Consider the following 13,034-nt stretch of genomic DNA (forward strand, 5'->3'; position numbering starts at 1 on the left):
TGATAGGGAATAGTTTGACTTGCAGAACATTTGTAGCATAGATGTACTATTGATAATGTCATTAAAGGAAGTTTATGAAATAATACAAATAATTTTGAAATAAATATATTTAAAACCTGTGCACAATACATGGTGTTAAGAAATGATGTCTTTTACTGTCACATAAAGAGCTCAAGATAGAGATTCAATAAATGTTAACAAAAACTAAAGGGAGGGAATGGCATCATTAACATGTTTCTTCTCTGTAGATTTTAAATTGTACTAGCTGCATTCAGATTGCTTCTTGATACCTCAACAATATGGATACCTAGACAAGACCCGAGCAATGACAGTATCAGTAGACATGCTAGTATAGAAGGGGTATGACGGAATTCTTCCCCCTAGACCAAGAACTACAGGCAACTAATGATTGGGGAGATAGGAAGCTTTAGCTTCTCCCAGGAGTGAGCTCCCTAATTGGTCATCCAACACAGTGTTCAATCCTGAAACCACATAAGGGACTATGAAAATTGTATTTATATTTTAATTCTTGTATATATTATTATATGTAACAGTAATAATAATAGAAAAAGAGGGGGGCAAGGGAGAGGTTGGATGGATGGAGGAAAGAAGAGACAATTTGGAGGGAACAGAAGGAGAAGTGATGTGATTATATTCTGATTAAAATTTTAAAAATGGTCACACTAACAGAGTAAGAAAGAAGGTGAAAAAAGTTACCAGTAGTAGAATTTGCACAGGTTTAACATAAATGATTCTGCCAGACAGATGATCAATTGGAAATTCTACTCCCAAGTAGAATCTTTTTTTTTTTTTTTTTTTTTGAGATAAGGTTTCTCTGTGTAGCCCTGGCTATCCTGCAACTCACTCTGTAGATTAGGCTAGCCGCAAACTCAAGTGTCTGCCTGTTTCCTGCCTCTGTCTCCTGAGTGCTGGGGTTAAATGTGTGCACCACTACTGCTGAGTAGAACTCTTAATTAGAGTGAAATTCCTTCCGTGTCAAAGTCTCCAAGCCTAGTTACTCACATTCAGATTTAGAGAGCTAACTAAAATATGGAGGATATTTGAGTGGAGGCTCTCTGTGTGGCATGTGCGTTTTCCTATGCTCCTCCAGAAGATAGATAGGAAACTATGAGAAGACAAATGGTTTCACAGAGGAAATAGATTCTGACAGCAATGAAAGACAAAAACGTAGCTCAACTGAAGACATTTAAAAGGATTTTTACAATTCCACTCTAATTGTCATGAAGAAATCTGTGAAATTGGATCGAGAAGGAATAGAACAGCAGATTTTGCATATATACACAGCCGAAATTGTATCCTAAAGTAAGACAAATTGAGAAATATCTCTAAAAATAAATCCTCCCTTCTTGAAAAATCATGTGATTAACAGGCATTTCCCAAATAAGAACAAGACTGATTTTTAGTGGAACAAGATAATGAGTCTAATTTTGACTATTTTATGATTGAGCTGTTATCAGAATATCTATAGAAAATGGCCGTACTAGATGTGTATTAGGAAGACTGTGAAAAAGAGGCTACCTTGGAATACTAGGAGAAAGTCCTTTGGAGACTTTGGACAAGAACGTCTCCGGAGTTGTCAGATTCAGGAACCTTTCCTGTAATTACAGGAAAGGAAAAAAGACATCCTAAGATATACTAAGAAAAAAAAATGGGAGAGTGGTCTGAGAGACAGCATATTTGAGAATTTCAAATAGCACTGAAGAAAATTGAAATGAGGAGAATATTTGTATTGATTTAAGAACTGAGGAACTATTAAGACCACCAGGGAATGCAATCCTGAGGCAAATGGAGGACTGGTTTGTTCTGGGCTTTACAGGAAGAGGATCAGCAGGAGGAAATGCATTCTTTTAAAAGTTGTATTATTGTTGAGTATAAAGTTGAGTATATTCAATATTCAATGTTGAGCATAGTATGATTTATTCATTACATGACTATGTTGCTAATATTTTCATAAAATTTGAAGAAAAAACAAACAGAGTTACAAGCTCCCCTGTCCACTCAACAGGTTGAGTGTTGCCAGTTACTCCAGGTAGTTCGCCCTCTGCTATGACATGAGCCCAATACCCCTTCTCTTGAAAGACAGGTAGCCAGGATCCAAATCTTTGTTTGTTATTTATTTGTCTTTCCTAGGTAGTTTCATCATGAATGAATGAATGAGTGAATATCCCTCTATATCTACCTTATTTGAATTATTTGCTTGGATTTGAGCAGTGAACTTATGAATAGTTCAAACTGGTTCAAACTAAGTAAATTTGCTTTGTTTTTTGCTTCTTTTAAGTAAAGTTATGCTGTGTATCTTCTGCTGTGAGAGGTGTAATTAAGTCTAAATTTATGCTCTCTGGGATGAATTTTGTAATTGTAGTTTATTATTGGATTTATATGTAGTACTAATTCCATATTATTTAATGTTTCACTTTTCATAGCTTCAGTTTTCCACAAATACCATCTGAAAATGTTAAATGGAAAAAATCCCAGGATTGCACAATTCATATGTGTCCTGTTGTCATGCTATTCTCAATAGTAATAAAAATTTCATACTATTCTAACTCATCTTCTCTGGGGCAGAATCCTTGTACCCAGATTGCACACTTCATGACACTTAAAAGACACCTGGGTTTACAGATCCAGTATTGTGCTATTAAAGTGCTTAGTACAATTAAGACTTATTTAATAACAGACCAAGCATCCAAATGTTATGGTGGAGAGGAGGTACAAATCAGGGGAGGACAGATGATTTCTGGTTCTATGCAGTAAACAGGACATGTAGGAAAAGCATACTTCAAGTAGAGTTTGGTGTTCTTCATGGTTTTAAGGACATATTGGTGTCTTTAAACATGTCCTCTTACTAAAATGGGGATATTTTATTGTGTTCTCTGAACAAACATCAGTAGATGAATCCCCTGTTAACATTTTCTTTTTCTTTAATATAATTTAAAACAGCCTTCCTTCTATATGCACTTCTCAATAGCATACATTAGAAGTACACTGACTGAAGTATATAAACACCGATTAAGGTCAAATCAGTTTTCAAATATGGTTTGTGTTAACTAGCAATTAGTCAGTCACAACACTTGATACTCTAAGCCTTTTAGGGTTTTTCTCATTTGGTATAAAATATAGCTATTCTCTTCTGTGGTTCTATGGTATAATTCCCTTCTTGCTAATGAATTTTAGAAAGTTTCTATTCATTAGTCATTTTCTCTTCTGTTGTGAAATTCATGTTAAGATTTTGTTCATCTTTTGCACGTGATTTTCAAACAGATTTACTAGTTTGTGAATTTACCTTTCACCTACTCTATTTTATCATTCATTGGGCAGAACATCTTCAGTTTGGTCATCATTATGCTGATCTCATTTTAAAAATTCAGCATAAGGAGTACTTTTTAATCCTATGTTACAGATATTATCTTCCAAATTTTTGTAATTTTTCCTCTTTGCATTGTAGTTTTGTCTGCATCTGGAGTTGATTTTGGTGCCCGGTGTGATGTAAGGGTCGATTTTCCTGTTTTCCCCGTGACTAATAAATGAGCTCATTCTATACTGTAGACAGCTGAGACCGATAGTCTCGAACTCTAAGCACTGCATGCCTGCATCTCTGGGAGCAGACTCTCCCTGAGTTCCCATATTCAAACTCATTTTTCTTCTCTCGAATATTTAAATCTGAAGTCTATTAGAGCATTATTCCAGAACTAGGTTACCATACCAACTTAAGTTTATAAGTAGAATCAAAGAAGCTGCCTAGTTTTTAATCTCATTAATGGAGGAGAAGAAGAGATATCCAAGGAGAACACACACTAAGTCAATAGGAGAAAAGCCACTAAAGTGTAGAGCTGAAATGATTACAGCACTTCACTAGTTTCTTGGGCAAAACACATGAAAAGTTGTGTTTTTCCTTTCATTTTAAACAGAAGCACAAATCTGTGTAGACATGGGCATAACAGTCAACACTCCTGTGTTTGGTGTCTGCAGTTATTCAAGTTTTTTTAAAGCATTAATATCCTCAAAAGTACTTTTTCCATGGTAACTTTGAATTTTGATATATCACAAAGGAGAAAAATACACCTGCCAAATCTACTTCTAAAAGTGCATGACAAAGTGGCAGTCATAGATTGTTTCTGTCTAATTAGTGGATCAGTAGGTCCACTGGAGTCAGACTGTGTACAAAGGACAGTTCGATGTATCAACTTGGCCAATCTCTGGGGAGTCTCTAGACCTATCTGTGTCCCCATTACTCATCTTTAGGATGAAAATAACAATGTAACTACATGAAAAAGGCATTTAAATATAACAATACAACTCCATAGTGCATGGAAGAATAAGAGACATCACAAACCTTTAATAGAATTAGCTATTCTGATTGCCTCCACTCTATGATAGCAGTGAGAGGGATCTGTTAAATGAAGTGGACTGCAACTCCTATCAAAATGATGGGAAGTAGACACTATTAGGCTGAGTCTACCCTGCTTTCTGCCAGTTCAAGTTGCTACACAGTTTCTAAGACCTATTTGAGGAAAGATTCCTTCATTCATGAAATTAAACATACACCACTTAGGACTTGAGAAAGTATTATTTGGACAGAGACACTCTGTGTGATATCCAAGTAATTAGTATCAGCATCATTGGGAAATGGCTCAAAATGTAAATAGTGGGTCCTTATTTAGACCTCCTAAATCAAAACCCTGGGGAGTGGTGTCTGGCAATTGATATTTCAAAATCCCCCCATGTGTCATTCTTCTGCTTGATAAGGTTAAGAAACACTACCCCGGGGTATCATTCCAGGGATGGGTTAGAAAAGTCCATACCTTACTTGCTACAATTAACAGATTTTAACTAAAGTGCCATTTACATGTGACCCGATTTAAGAGAGTGAACAAGAACACAGAAACAATGAATAATGGGCAGCAGAAAATCATGCCTACCTTCAAAGGCACCGAGGAGAAAGAAGTAGTGCCAGAGCCCAGACACCTTGCCCTGCAGAATTACCATCTGATAGAAGCTGTGGTCATGGAGAAATTCAGATCAAAAACATACAGAGCAGATAGATACACCCAAACTTTTCTCTTATCCTTGGCCAGATTCCATTAGGAACCAGTCAGAAAGGTAGAAAAACAGAATCACAGGGCTCTGATTTTCAGAGCACAGCAAGGAAGGGAGATGGGAGCAGATGGGAAACACCCAGTGCACATTAAGTAGAATGCAACAGACCTGAAGAGAGAAATGGGAATTGAAGACTCCATTAGATGGGCTGCCATGTGGAAGACAAACCAGGTTCTCTGTACATCCAATTCACAGGACTGGTGCAGTAAACAGGTGTCAGGAGAGATTTCAGTCTCATTGAACAGACACTATTGAGTGCCTAGTGTTTGCTTTACTGGAGCATTGTCAGATCAAAAGCTACGAACAAAACACAGTTTGAAACTACTTTACAAAGCTTATGGGCTGGCCTAGGAAGAAACTATCAAATGTGTGATATTTTATGCAATATAAACTCTCTGGTGGCTAAGGCAGTCGTGGATTAGACAATATTTTTCTTATAGGGAAAACCTGAGAAAAATTAAGGAAACAGAATTTAAAAATGAAAGTTGTCCTGTATTTCCTCCCTCCCTCCCTCCCTCCCTCCCTCCCTCCCTCCCTCCCTCCCTCCCTCCCTTCTTTCCTTCCTTCCTTCCTTTTTTTTTTCATTGAAACGGAACTTTGGGCAGATGGAGAACCAAGTGGAAAAGTTCTTAGGTGAGAAGGAGAAGACAAAAAAGTAGAAATAGAAATGGAGATGAAGGAGAAGTAGATGAAGAAGGAAGAGAAAGAAAGAAGGATAGCAGGCAGGGTAAATCTCAGAGGAAACAGCAGTGGCTTCCACTCTGCTACCAAGTCATGACATCGCTTGACAGGGAAGATCCAAAGAGGATTTCATATATGTGAAATCTTGACTTGATCCGTAAAACTCACAGAAATTTTGTTCTAGTGAGTTTGATTTTTGTAGCAATGTAAGTATCAAGCTTACTTAGGAACTCTAAACTCTTTTTCATTTGCTAGTGCTTTGTGTTTATTCTTTTGGAAATGGAAAATGACGTAACTCCATCAAACATAGGATAGTTAAATTGCTCAAGTGCTTTTGTAATTTAAGTGCACCGCTCAAAGTTTTTAAATAATGTGAAGTTATCGTCACCACTGAACATTCCTGTGAAGCCTATTTCAGAAGGAAGAAGAAGAAGAATGCACATGGGTGTAAGTCTGTTAACCATTTTTACATGTCACCAGATTTTATGCAATGCTCTCTTTCTTTGTGGGATTCAATCCAACAATTCGTGTTACATTTAGCTGTCACATTTTCCACATACAAAGGCTTTTGAGATTTTCTTTGTTGACCTTGACAGTCATGAGAACTATGGATCAGGTTACATGAAGTCTGCTTCAGCTTCAGTTTGTCTGACATTTTCTTCATTGAGATTATTCGTTTTGGAGAGGATGGTTCCAGATGTGATGTGTCCTTCTTGTCATGTCCAATGAGCATGTTGACAAGCTGACATAGTTTTAATGATACCATCTACTTAATTTGGTGACAATGAGAGAATATTTCACAGTAAATAACCATCTTAGAATATTTGTAACTTGGAGGAAAATTTGAGTATTATTGCAATAAAAGGAAAAAGTACCTTCTTTTTGCTTACATATATTGTTTCAGAGTCAAAACTGACCACAAGATGGCACTATTAACTTATGTATGGAAAAGAAGACCATCCTGACTTGCAGTTTTTCAGGACACATGTGGTTAAAATTCACCCTGTTAAAAATCCTTGACAATAACCAACCCTCAATATATATATATTCCACTACAATGTTGTTTAGAGTTTTGTGATGCTAATTTGTCTTTTTAGTTTTGCAAAATATTTCCTTGAATTCACACCCAAGTATATTTATTAGAAATTTAATTTAAAACAATGCCACTTGCTAATGAAGCCTCTATTCTCAAATGCAGAACAAATCCTCAAAAACCATTTGAGTTTATATTATTCTTCCAGTGAAGAACAATAGTTTCATTTGAACCCATGAACATTCCTTCCAAAAGAGATTTAGTCGATGTAAGAAAGCATTGTACAAGAAGCCTTTCAGTGGTTATATTAGGTCATATTCTCAAACAATGGCTTAGAAATTAATGCATTAAACTTATATCTGTTACACTAAAAGTGTTCTATCTTAGACCTTAACTTCAAAGCCTTTAAAATATAAATATCTTTAAAAATAAAACCTGCCTAAATATCTTGCTCTCTAAAGCAGATCCTGCTAGCTGTGACAGTTTCACCGCTCCTCACGGTGATGGCTCTGGGGTCCTCCTTTTGACTTCATTTTTCCTTTCCAGCCCTACCATTTCTAGAGTCCAGTGGTTACACCTGTGTTTGTTTTTAAACTCATTCCAATTTGTAGTGCATATGCCAAGGGCCGTGTATACAGCAACCAACAATTTTACTCCTTATGTTCAGTAAGTAGCTTCCAATCTGCATGTGTTCTCCGTACTCTGAAGCTAGTCTTTCAACCAGCTCTGCTTGCTGTTATCTTCTTCACTCTTTTTTTTTTCTTATGGCTCACAAAACTCCAAGCAGGTAGATTTTGTTTATTAATACTTTCCAAACAAATGAAAACAATGTTAAGGCATGAGGCTAGAACTCTGCTATGTTCGTGCTTCCACCCCACCTCCCTTCTCTATACATTTAAGGCAGCTTCTTAAATTGTTGAGAAAGATTAATCTAGTTGAACTAGATTTCTCCTTAGTGGTTGCTTCTCACTTTCATTGTCATATCCGGTGAGGACACACAGGGTAAACTCCTTTCTTGCTCCAATGTGATCATCCTTTAAATTTGGCAAAAATTCTCACCACCTAAGCATCTTCTTTGCTTCTGCTAACCCAGACATTTTTGAGCATTTTTCTCATTAATGCTACTTTTATACAACCCCATGACTTATCACACTCTTCTGATATTGTTAAAGGCTGAATAGTTCTGTTCTATGCTGTACAGAGACACTAGGGCCAAGGCAATTCTTACAAAAGAAAACATGTAATTAGGTGTTTGCTTACAGTTTTAGAGGATTATTTCCTGATGATCATGACTGGAAGTAGGCAGATATAGTGCTGGAAATTATCTGAAATATATACAGATATATTGATCTGAAATATATCTGAAAAGCTTTACAACCTGATCCAAAGTCAATAGGCAGAGGCAGCAGAGGAAGAGGCGGCAGGGTGGAGAAACTGGTCCTCACATGGGCTTTTAATACCTGCAAGCCCATTCCAAGTGACACACCTCCGAGTTCTTCCTGAACAGTTCCACTAACCATGGATCAAGCATTTGAACATGTGAGCCTATGGAGGCTATTCCTATTCAAACCACCACACTGAGCATTATGTTTGTTTAAACTCACCCAGACTTTACTCAGCAATTTTACCATTAGTGCCACTTTTAATGTTTGGCTATGGTTTTGTCACCTGAGTTTAGTCTAGAAAAAATATGAGATGGTAGAGATGTGAAATATCGTTTGCTTTCTTCTCTTATTGCTTTACTCATATACTTATCTATCTATCTATCTATCTATCTATCTATCTATCTATCTATCTATCTATCTATTTATTTGATCTACTATCTATGGTTTAGACAAAGTCTCACTTAGTAAGCCAGGGATGCTTTGAACTAGTGGCAATTGTTTTGCCTCATCCTTGTGAGTGTTGGGAAATCAGTCATTCACCACTACACACAGGCCTCATTGCCCTTCTAAACTTTGCATTTGATTTTCAGTCTTTTTGGAAAGAAAATTGTTGAAAAAATTAATCAACTACATCTTATTTTCCTTACTAGCTTATAAAATGTCCACATTAAAATGTTGGTTTCCATATTTGGATCTTTAGATGAGCATCATCCAGGGGGACTCATTGTCTTTCTCAATTATCCCATTTCCATCCCAGGGGTCATTGAAGTAGCTAGCTCAGCAAAAAAGCCCAGATGAGAGTTATTTATTACTTGATGTCATTAAACTAATGAATCATGGGCTTTCTTTCCATGCCCAAGATCCACAGTTATCAGTCTTTACACACACACACACACACACACACACACACACACACACACACACACACACACACACATGCACACACACACACAGTCACACATGCTCACACACACGCACATAGACAAACATCTGGATTGAGCCCAGGCAATTTTTCTTCCCAGTATAACATGACTGTGGGTGAATGGTCATTTCCTTTAAATGAACAATCTAGCTATTTGTCCTTTTTTCTTATCTCTATGAAAATCATAGTACTTCAATATGTCGTAATTACTACATAAATATGTTGTTATAAATTATGTACATTACTGTGTTGCCAGAAAAGTAAGTTGAGCAATGTTCACTTGCAATCCTTGTGACGTGCACCAATTTTAAATTAGGAAACTTTAGGCAATTTATAACTTATTTGAGAAGTTGGCTAAATAAATTCCACATTTGTGAGCATGTTGTCAGATTATATATACACATTTTTTCAGTAGAGCCCTGTTTCTTGATATCTGCTTGATCCATAGGATTTTTCAGCTTTTCTTTTTAGCTTAGTCTTTTAAAATATTGATTTCCTTACTAGAAGCCCAACAAATATATTTTATTTTGGTAATTTGCTCCTTGAGGATAGTTTCTTAAGGTACACAATGCCTTGGGCCTCTTAATTTATGGTCTGACATAATACATTTCTCTCTTTAAGAGGCATCTTGAAGTATTCGATCTTACTAACCCTTAAAGCACACTTGTAAGGAACAAGCACAAACTTGGTAGTTTTCTTGAGTTTAATATCATTGATAATGCTTTTTATCCAAAGGACAGATTATTCTTAATTTTTTTATGATCCACAGTTTTAAACAGCAACTACTGTAAACTCCTACTCGGCTGATCTCTTTCCCAAGAGGAGAGTTAAGGTCAGTGATGATACATGTTCCGGAACATGTTCAGGAAGGAGTGAGAGCTCCACTAGGAGCAGTCCCCTTCACTTGTCTTTTCTCATCCTGGAGATGTGGGGAGAACTATTCACCAGTGTGGTTGCTGGCTCTAGATCTGCATAGCTTCTCTCTGGACCTCAGCACAAGCTGGGCGTTGGGACAAGATCTCTGAGGGGGCTGGTGGATGCTTGCCGCTCAGCAGTGTGCTCAGGGACCATGAATGTTCCAGAGAAACATCGCAAAGGTTTTGGCCCCATTAACTAAGAGGTTCTAAACTCTCAATCTGTTTTGTTGACTCAAATGAAGCAAGGTTGCCTCTAAAGGAAGGCCACTGAACACTAGTGGATTTATAAGCAATGTGTATGATGGAGGCACGTTTGTTTCTAAACTTGATCAGCGAATAGCTCAAGTCTCATGCTAACTTGAATTGATGATACAGATTGAATTCTACTTCTTCTTCTTCTTCTTCTTCTTCTTCTTCTTCTTCTTCTTCTTCTTCTTCTTCTTCTACTCCTCTTCCTCCTCCTCCTCCCCCTTCTCCTCCTCTTCTCCCTCCTCCAACTATTATCTACACACACACACACACACACAGTCATTTTCAAGAATGCCAGCTAATCGAATGGTATATTGACTTCCATTTCAGATGCTTTTATCACTATTTTTCCTTGTAATTTTCACAACAGGATAAGAAAAAAAATATAAAAAGCCATACATGATTTAATACAACCCTAGTGCCAGGCATGGAAAATACCCCCTATAAATTGTTGCTTAGGGGAGTCAATGAATCCCTGAAAACAATAAATGCTATTACCATTGTCCTTGGCTACACCCCAGAAATTGCAGGTAAGATCCTATTGCTAAACACACCGTACAGTTTTGATACAGGTCTTGAAGAGAAGGAGTTGGAGCTAACATGGACGTCCCCTTCCTGAGAACTGGCCCTCATAACAACTCCAAAGGTGATTGGCTAGCTGCCTGAGGATAAAACCACTCAATACTTTATAGCTGTAAAGTTTGTGGACCACAACAATGACCAGTTTGCCAACGTATCTCCACTAGTGCAACAGTGGCACTATTTGGGGGTAAGTAATCACTATCTAATTGGACTTAAAGTCTGGTCAATATGAAAGAAGTCATGCAGGTTGCTGTGAATCTAGCCAAATGCCTGTCGCTGATGTCATAGACCTTGGAGGAGAACTGACTACTGTCGCTTTCCTTAACCCATATAACTTCTAATTCCATTTCAAAAACAGATATCCACAGATAAACATAGCACTCACTGATAAATAAAGGGTCATTGCTTTGAAACAGATAGTGACCTGCTTATTTCGGAAGCCAATAATTACCCAAAATGCAGAGAATTACAGACAATATGATAACTGATACCTGTACAAAACAACCTGTACACTTAACACTCAGGGTTCATCATGAGTGTGGGCAGATAGATTTTAAGAGTCAATGGATGGGGAAATCTGCTGTGAGATACCAGCTTCTATATATTACACAGAAGCTACACTTGTTAGCAAACTTTGGGAGGTGACAATCTGTGGTCCATGTCAGGTCCAGACACCCATCCTCAATAAACAATTTTAATGAGTCACATTTAAAGTAGAAAGCAGAAAGGCAGTTTTATTCAATGTGGTCATATTGTGAGGGCCGTGAATATGCACAATCCAGGTCAACGCTTGAGTCCCACCACTGACCCATCACTGTCTGGACTACAGTCCCAGCTATACAGTGGGCTGACACATGGTTATAATTGTGTAAAATTTCATTACAGAAGACATATTTCTCTTTTGGATGGCTGTAGGCTTATCTTCTCCCAGCATCAGATTTCCGGGAAAATTCTCATTCTTTTTTTTTTTTTTAATTTTTCTTATTAGGTATTTTCCACATTTACATTTTCAATGCTATCCCAAAGGTCCCCCCTACCCACCCCCCCCAATCCCCTGCCCACCCACTCCCCCTTTTTGGCCCTGGCGTTCCCCTGTTCTGGGGCATATAAAGTTTGCAAGTCTAATGGGCCTCTCTTTGCAGTGATGGCCAACTAGGCCATCTTTTGATACATATGCAGCTAAAGACAAGAGCTCCCGGGTACTGGTTAGTTCATATTGTTGTTCCACCTATAGGGTTGCAGTTCCCTATAGCTCCTTGGGTAATTTCTCTAGCTTCTCCATTAGGGGCCGTGTGATCCATAGCTGACTGTGATCATCCACTTCTGTGTTTGCTAGGCCCCGGCATAGTCTCACAAGAGAGAGCTATAACTGGGTCCTTTCAGCGAAATCTTGCTAGTGTATGCAATGGTGTCAGCATTTGGAAGCTGATTATGGGATGGATCCCTGCATATGGCAGTCACTAGATGGTCCATCCTTTCGTCACAGCTCCAAATTTTGTCTCTGTAACTCCTTCTTTTAGAGTTCACATTTCAACAGTTTCAGTAGGCAAACTGAGAGATATAAATATCTCTGTAGAATATTTTCATTTCTGCTGGGCTGGTTACAGTCCAGCAACTTCTAAAAATCATAGTAACTTAAATAAGACACTAGCTGTTATGCTATTGTAAATGGGAGTAATCATATAGGGGCCTACCTAACCCATAGATAAAAATCCACTGGAAGCCAATGCCTACTGAGAGAAAGGTATCCACTTTTCTTCAGTGACAAGATCCCTGATAGGTTATTGAATCCCAAGTGGCCAGCCTTAAACACATAGACATGAGTAACATTAAACAGACTATCCATAACATGAATGAGAGCATGTGCTCTCTCTCTCTCTCTGCCTCTCTCTCTGTCTCTCTCTGTCTCTCTCTGTCTCTCTCTCTCTCTGTCTCTCTCTCTCTCTCTCTCTCTCTCACACACACACACACATAAACACATACACATGCACACATTTAACAATAACCACCTAGGTGATGAATTGAGAGGGAGTTCATGTACACAGGAGGAGCTGGGAAAAGAGCAAGGGAGAGAAATAACTCAAGTACCATAGTTGTGTATAAAATTCTCCAAAAACATTTAAATTATTTCTTCAAAGTTCGTGTTA

The sequence above is a fragment of the Mus musculus genome, chromosome 13 (assembly GCF_000001635.26).
Source record: "Mus musculus strain C57BL/6J chromosome 13, GRCm38.p6 C57BL/6J".
NCBI lineage: Eukaryota > Metazoa > Chordata > Mammalia > Rodentia > Muridae > Mus > Mus musculus.